The following is a 6,000-nucleotide window of genomic DNA, read 5'->3' on the forward strand; positions in this document are numbered from 1 at the left end:
TCCAGCTGTGATCTGTGCCCCATGCTACAGAGGAAGGCGAAAAACCTCCAGGGCCTCTGCCAATCTACCCTGGGGGAAAATTCCTTCCCGACCCCAGATATGGCGATCAGCTAAACCCTGAGCATGTGGGCAAGACTCGCCAGCCAGACACCCAGAAAGTTCTCTATAGTAGAGAACCACACCTCTCCACACGCCCTGCAAAGAAGGTTGGTACCACTGTCCCATTGTGCAGACAGGGAAACTGAGGCATGGGACCTGCCTTGCCCAAAAGCCTCCAGCAGCAAAACCAAGATGTCCTGAGTCCCAGTCTGATGCTCTAGCCACTAGGCCCCATTGTGCATCCTCTTGCCCAGGCTGCAAGGCCATTTGTTAGGGCCGAAGTGCTGTTGCTTTGCTCTGGGTTGTTTTAACCCGCTCAGAGGGAGGGCTTAGGGCTTTGTTCCTTGCTGTCTTTAAGTAGCTCCCCCCTCAGAATGACTGCAGCCACTCGGCATTCGCAGGGTGTTTCAAGGGCATCCCAGGTATTGATCCCGGTAGGGCAGGGCGGGAGAAGGTTAATGGAGCAAAGTTACATAAAGGGCAATGCAGTGCCCCCGGAGCGGGTGTGAGGCCGAGGTGGGAAAAGCCTCGGTCAGCAGAACATGGAGCCCTTTCCAAATTTAGCTGCGTGGTTGCCGTATCTGCCGTGGCAGTCCTCAGTGCCTGTCCCTGTCTGCAGGGGGGCTCAGCTCTCTTGCCGCAGATATGGGAGTGCACAAACTCATCCACCCTTAGTTAAGCTGGCCCCGTCCTGGCTCCCCGCTCTGCGCCACACTGGGAGGCGATCGGCCGGGCTAGCGGGTGTGCACGTGCATGGCCACCGATGAAGGGTGCGTCACCGGTACATCTGCACTGCGGACGAATCCTGTCGCAAGAGGTCGACTGTACATACCGCGCGTGCGCCCTGTCCCGTGACAGTGACTCGTGCAATGAACAGCGTCCCCCGGGTGCAGAAAGACGAGGGGCAGGTTCCGAACCCCGCACTAGTGCGCCCCCTGCAAATAAAGTCATTTCACAATGGCCCGCTTCACCTGCCCCCTTTTCACATGCATTTCCCGGCCACTGACCTTGGCGCGTCGCTGGCACAGTGCAGCACCAGCCCGGGTCTCTGAAGTGAGGCAAAGCAGGGGATGGAAATCCAGCTCCCAGCACCGCACGTTGGCGAGGAAGGACAAAATAGCAAGTTGTCCTTCCGCTAAGGCATCTGTCTGTCCGGTGAGTCTGGCTTCTTGGCTGCCGGCCCCCCGGGGTGGATCTCTGGAGGGAGTTTAGCAGTGAGTGGAGTGCGGCAGGCAGGAGAGAGTTTTATTTTAGCTCAGCACTCCAGAGGAGCTGCCTGTCAAACAGCAGCAGCAAAAGTTAATTCAGGGCGAGTGGGGGAGGAAGGAGGGATGCGGGAGGGAGGGCGGGCAGCCTAGGGCGACAGGCTGGGCCTGTGCCAGCTGCATATCAGGTCCCTTCTCGCACTGGGAACGGGTTAGTTTTACCTCCAGGCTTCTGGGTCAGTGGTGTCAAATCACTGCCCAGGGCGTGGTGCTTCTAGGCCATGGGTTACTGCAGCCTGACCTGGTGTATAGGGCTGCACATCAGGGCGCACGTCCGGGCAAACCAGCCCCACTGCATTCACTCGGCCACTCAGCCCAAGGCCTTTAGCTCAAGGCCACAGATGGGGGCCCCCCACCCACCTAGCGATGCCTTAGGGAGGAGCCTGGCTCATTCAGTGGGGGGCAGGGGAAGGTCTGTGCACAGTAGCTTGCAGGATCAGGGCCGTTCTGCTTTCCGAGGGCAGTGGGGACGTCCCGCCATTTGAAACTGGACTTCACTGCCGTACTGCAACCAGGTGAATCTCGCCCGGGACTGCCTCCATTGCAACCCCAGGCAAGCGTGGCCCAGACACGCACAGAGACAGGGGGCCAAATTTCAAGGAGGCATCTAAGGAAGGGGCAGCTTCACCCAGCTCTGGAGTCACACACCTGCACCCCCCAGGAGTTGGGAGCCTGTGGATCAGACAGCGCATCAGGCAGGGAAAACCAGTCCAGAGCGGCCTCGCCAGGACCAGCTGCCACCCGGCAGCCAGGCTGCACAGCCGCGGCGTAAACGTCAGCCCAGAAATCGCCCCGTCGCAGCGCAAGTGTCAACGCCACCCCGCAGCCTCCTCTGCCATCGCAGCTTCTGGCCAACAGCCAGGCAGGAGATCCGCAGCAGCAGGGCCTGGGCCTAGGGTTGCCAGATGGTCTCCCAAAAAATAACGGACATGCAGTACTTTTTGGTCGAGCAAAAAAAAAAAGAACGCGGAATGATAAGGGGCACCCAGAGCAGCGATTGCCGCCCCGCCTCCTGGCTGGGAGACTAATTGCGCAGAAACCTGGGGGGGGGGGGGGGGCTGGGAGTCTCAGCCACTCTCCCCGCCCCCGCCAGGCTTCTGCGCAGTCACAGGCTCCTAGCACCAATCGTGGCCCCGCCTCCCAGCCACTCCCCCTGCCCACGCCAGGCTTCCGTCCAGTGCGCAAGCCGGAAAAAAAATCAGAATACTGGACATTGCACACGTCTGGTATGTTCTGATTTTTTTTTACTGGACAAAGAGCGCAAATACCAGACTGTCCGGTAGAAAACCAGACACCTGGCAACCCTCCCTGGGCCTCCCGGGAGCAGCTTTGCAAAGGGAGCCCCAAGGGAGCCAGCAGCCCCGTGGCTCAGGCAGGAGGAAGGAAACGCTCCCATGTGCTGTGTAACTCGAAAGCCACCAGCCTAGGATGGTGTCTCCCCTGAGGTTCAGGGGAGGGCATAAGAGCAGGGTCCCCTTTAAGATTTCCCCTCCGTGAGCAGAGGGAATTTTGTCTCGTGCACCGACCCTGACATCACGTGAGCCACCGTGGCACCCACCTGCTACTGACATAAAGAGGTGTAGTTTTAGTTATATATAAATGTAAATTGCTACACACGGGAAAGTACTAACTCAAGGGATGACTCACAAGGTGCATGGCCCTGCAGTGCAGGGATCAGGGCAGGGGATGGGGGGCTCAGGCCAGGGGGTTCAGGATTCAGGGCAGGGAGGAGCTAAAGTGGGGGGTTGAGAGGTAGGGGAGGTGGCACCTCCTCGCTGTGGGGGGGGGAGGGAGGAGAAGGCTGGAGCTGGGCTGCCCATTCCTCCAGCGGTTCTTTGTGGGCGGTGAGCCCAGGATTGGGCTCCCCTGCTCGTTGGGGGGAAGCAGAGCTGAGCTGTCCAACCCATGGCCGCCAGCAGCTCTTTCTGGGAGGAAGAACTAGGGCTGGGCTGCCCAGTGCTCCCAGCTGGCCAGCAGCTCTTGGGGTAAAGGGCTGCCGGTTGGTGGCTGCCCACCTGGCCAGTGCTGCAGCTGAGAGCCAGGGGGATGGGTTTGGGGCCACACGGTGGCTCCAGCCCTGGTTGCTGCCGCCGCTGCTGCCACCCACCACATGGCAGCTTTAGCCCCAACCGCTGGAGCTGCTGCTGCCGCCACTCACCATGCGGCTCCAGGCAACACCAGAGCAGCCGCCGCCCAACACGCCACTCTGGCCCCGCCCACCACATGGCTCTGCAGGCGAGGTGGCCGGGCCTAACGTGTTTTGTGGGCGGCTGTGCAGGTGCACACATTAGAGGGAACCCTGGTTAAGAGGCGCACATTGGGTTGGGGAAACAGGTTTGGAGGTGATAAGGTCCTCGCCCCCTTCCCGCACCTTAGCTCTGCCCAGTCCTCGAGCTGCTGTGACCAGCACATCTAGCGTCTCTCTGGCACCGCAAGAGACAAGTCTCTCCCAGACAGTTGCCGTCTCGGGCACATTTCCAGGCTAACCACAAGGAAGCTGGAATGCTAAAGCTTATGCAGCTCCTCTGCTGTAGGCCTGTTGGGGGCTTCTTGCTTGACCGCTGGTGAGAGCAGCAATCGGCCCTCAGAGGCTCCTCGAACTTCCTCTCTGGATTGAGCAGCCTAACAGACCCCAAGTCTATTCACCATATGGCCCAGCGGCCCGTCAACGTGCGCTCTCCTTATATTCAGGGTATTACGACCCAGCAGCTTCAGTCAATATACAACCCCCTCTATTCAGGGTATTACGGCCCTTTGGCCTCAGTCAATATGCACATTCCCTGCATTCAGAGTATTACAGCGCAACAGCCTCAATCAATATCCAACCCCCTCTATTCAGGGTATTACGGCCCAGCGTGTCAGTCAATATACAACCCCCTCTATTCAGGGTATTACAGCCCAGCGTGTCAGTCAATATACAACCCCCTCTATTCAGGGTATTACAGCCCAGCGTGTCAGTCAATATACAACCCCCTCTATTCAGAGTATTACAGCCCAGCGTGTCAGTCAGTATACAACCCCCTCTATTCAGGGTATTACGGCCCAGCATGTCAGTCAGTATACAACCCCCTCTATTCAGGGTATTACGGCCCAGCATGTCAGTCAGTATACAACCCCCTCTATTCAGGGTATTACAGCCCAGCGTGTCAGTCAGTATACAACCCCCTCTATTCAGAGTATTACAGCCCAGCGTGTCAGTCAATATACAACCCCCTCTATTCAGGGTATTACAGCCCAGCGTGTCAGTCAATATACAACCCCCTCTATTCAGGGTATTACGGCCCAGCATGTCAGTCAATATACAACCCCCTCTATTCAGAGTATTATAGCCCAGCGTGTCAGTCAATATACAACCCCCTCTATTCAGAGTATTACAGCCCAGCGGTCTCCATCAATGTATCTCAGGAGAAGCTCCCCCATGCGGGGGTATCTAAGAAGCGGCTAGGGCAGGCATGTCCAAAGTCCGGCCCGTGGGCCAATTGCGGCCCGTGTTCCAGTTTAATACGGCCCCACAGGTAATTTGGGAATATCTATCTTTTATGGCCCCAACGAATCCATATGTATTGAGATGAATACATTATAAAATCTCAGTTAATGTCAGTTGGTCTAAATCAGTTATAAATATATTTGGACACAACATGTATACTTGGTATGATGTTCCTGTTCATATTTTTTGAACTTAAAAGTTGACAGACAACCTTTGTTACCAATAATATGTAATGTACTTTACAATGTTCCTGACATATATTTCAGCTTCCTGGATTTTTTTTTTCATCTGGCCTTCAGATATGAAAGGCAGAGTGATTTAACACCTGTTTAGATTTGTCATCCATGTGACGAAATGAAAAGTATGCCGTTTGCAATAAACTTTGCATAAAATAGTTAATTTGCATTTAATTTTAATGGTTCAAAGAATGTCAGGCAACATGGTCGGCCCTCACGCATGTTCACTTCATCAAATCTGGCCCTCTTTGAAAAAAGTTTGGACACCCCTGGGCTAGGGGGACCCAGGCCCTCACTCTCCACTAGGTCCCAGCCCAGGGCCCTGTTAGCAGTGGCACGGTCATTGCTCACTCAGCAGGGAGTCCTACCACAACAGGCTGAGCTCTCAGGGAGCAGTTTCCTGCCCTGGGCTACCCCCCTCTTATAAGGAGTCCTCTCAGGCCTCACCCTCTGGTCTGGAGGCTCCTGCTGCGGTTCCCAGGAACTCCCACGGCACCTCCTTCACCTGCAGCAGCCAGCCCTGACTGAGCAGCTTGGGAGGCTTTTATAGCCAGCCTGCAGTTGGAGCATGCCCCGCAGGGCTGTGGGGGTGGGGCCCTCTCAGCCAGCTGGGCCAGACTAACTCCTTCAGCCTCAGTGTTGATACACCCCATCACAGCCTCGAAGGTAGGAAGATCTGATCATTGCCATTATTCAGATGGGGAAACTGAGGCACGGCACGGCAAAGCGACTCCTTCAAGACATTGCTGCGAGGCAGTAGCTAGAGTCCAGGTGCTTGATTGCCAGGCAGGCCCAAAGGTCCATCTAGCCAGTATCCTGTCTGCCAACAGTGGCCAATGCCAGATGCCCCAGAGGGAGGGAACACAACAGGTAATCCTCACATGATCCCTCCCTGGCACCCATTTCCAGACAA

General features: G+C 56.4%; 1 protein-coding gene across 2 annotated transcripts in view; it reads right to left on the minus strand.

Annotated features, from left to right (window-relative positions):
- Positions 1-1,394, minus strand: part of HHATL (hedgehog acyltransferase like) — a 43,038-nt gene extending 41,644 nt beyond the window's left edge. Inside the window, exon 1 of one of the 2 annotated variants that reach the window (XM_006120610.5) lies at positions 1,107-1,394. The gene's annotated coding sequence lies outside the window, so the exon portion shown is untranslated. The remainder of the gene's footprint in view (positions 1-1,106) is intronic. The other variant, XM_006120609.5, reaches the window with a different exon arrangement.
- Positions 1,395-6,000: the final 4,606 nt, after the last annotated feature.

This window comes from Pelodiscus sinensis, chromosome 2 (genome assembly GCF_052426305.1).
Source record: "Pelodiscus sinensis isolate ZL-2025 chromosome 2, ASM5242630v1, whole genome shotgun sequence".
Classification (NCBI taxonomy): Eukaryota; Metazoa; Chordata; order Testudines; family Trionychidae; genus Pelodiscus; species Pelodiscus sinensis.